Genomic DNA, 1,914 nt, shown 5'->3' with positions numbered 1-1,914 from the left:
GCCCAGCAGCCACGAGGGCAGCGGGGCCGTTGGGGGCCCAGGGGAGCTGGGCTTGCGGCAGGGGGCTCCGTGCCAGTGGCTCCTCCTGGGTGAGATGGGCTTGGGAGAGCCACTGTCAGCTGCAAACCCCGGGCTACCAGAGGTGCTGGGCTGCACAGTTCTGCCCGCCCGAGGCATGAGGACGGTGGGGTGGGGGGTCGGGTCTAGGAAGCCCCGGGGGAGAAGCTGAGGGGGCCGGGGACAGGAAGATGCTCTGTCCCAACAGGCTCAGGGGAGCCCGTGCCCCCCCAGCTCCCTGTGACCCCAGGCAGGCCTGAGCTCCCAAGGTGGGACACATCCCAGGTCCCCTCCCTTCTGCACTCCTGTGATACTGCGAAGCCACACGAGTGTTAACGTTACACAAACACAAGGCAGAGGCCAGCACAGCCGTCCTAACTGCGGCTCGCCGTGCCAGGCCCCAGACTTCCAGGTTCTCCTCCCGGCCCTGCCGCTCCTGGCCTGGATGGCGTCAGGCAGTGGTAGAAGCAGCTGCAGGCTGTTTTGCAGTTCTCAAGCCGGGCTTCGGATGAAGTCACAGACCAGCTCGCAGTGAGGGAGGACGACGCTGGGGCCCCACGCTCCGTCCGCAGGTGCTCTGGAGACGGACACCTGCGGGAAAGGGCACCCGGGTGCCTCAAGGGCCGCACACGAATCTGTCAACTTGCCCAGCCATGCATTTTAGAGATGAGTTTCATGGTGACACACACTGCGAGTGAAACACGGGGCTCGGGACCGTATGGCTCCCAGTCTGGGCGGCAGACTGACAGCACTTCCTGCCAGTGGGCGCCTGTCATTGCAGACTTTGTCCTGGGCCTCTGCTGTCCCCAACCCTCTGGGTCAGCTGTGCCCAGGTCCTGATCTCGCAGGCCCCCAGCAGGCAGGACATTGGTGGTCCCAGGCCTGCTGGTGTGTGGCATCTCCGTGAGGGCTGCCACCGAGCTGCTGAGACCCCAGGGGCTGCGCTAGTTGATGTCACTGTCATTGGTGAGAGAAGGTGGGTGGCAGTTAACTAATTTGATGAACAAAAATCACAAAGGAAAAATTGCGAGGAGGAGGTGGAGGAGAGAGCAGCCAGGACTGAGACTCTGGGATTGCAGACATCCACCCCGGCAGTCTTTACTGCACACGGCAGCCTTGCCCGCCAGCCACAGCCGATCCCGGGCCTGGCACGTGTGTACAGACACTTCAGCGCTGTCAGTGTCAGGAAAACACTGAGGCCCCGCACCCCACCTGGCGCGGCTCTGTTGGACCACATCCCTCCCGCCCGGGACAGCCCGGGGCCCAGGACGAACGTGTAACTCTAATGCGGGAGGCCTGACTGGGCCTCCTCGGGCCGGGGCCGTCAGCCTGGGTTCCGCCTCGTCCTGTCCAAAGCCCGCCCCCAGTGTCCATCTCCGACTGCGGCCAAGGCAGCCCACCAGGTCCCGAGGCATCGTGACCGACGCGGCCCTTGTCCCTCCCCGCCATACCGCAGTGGGTGCTTGCCCACGCCTGGGCAGCGGGCAGCACACACCCGACTGCAGAAGGCCCAGGGATCAGGGACCATCGGCCTGCCGACCACAAGCCACGCTCCAGGCGCTGTGATCCAGACGCCCTGCCAGGGCCTGGAGGGACTCTTGGTGTCTAGGTGACACCTGTCCCACGAGTCAGGGCCCGGGGGCAGCACGGGGCAGCACGGCGTGGGGCCTGGGCCAGTCCCGTGACTGCACAGCCGGGCAGTGCGAGGCTTCTCCCGAGGGCCCGGCCCCCCGCAGGCACCAGGGCCCCGAGCTCCGCACTCCGGTTCCCGCTACCGCTCCACAGGTGACCTCTCGAGAGTGGGCCGTGCTCGGGGATGGTCGCCCGGCTGTGACACTGCTCACCCAAGCAGCCCCG

The sequence above is a fragment of the Fukomys damarensis genome, unplaced genomic scaffold, assembly GCF_012274545.1.
Source record: "Fukomys damarensis isolate Sample0158 unplaced genomic scaffold, DMR_v1.0_HiC HiC_scaffold_36, whole genome shotgun sequence".
In the NCBI taxonomy this organism is placed as follows: domain Eukaryota; kingdom Metazoa; phylum Chordata; class Mammalia; order Rodentia; family Bathyergidae; genus Fukomys; species Fukomys damarensis.
The sequence above is the reverse complement of the archived record's forward strand: the minus strand, read 5'-3'. Positions refer to the sequence as shown.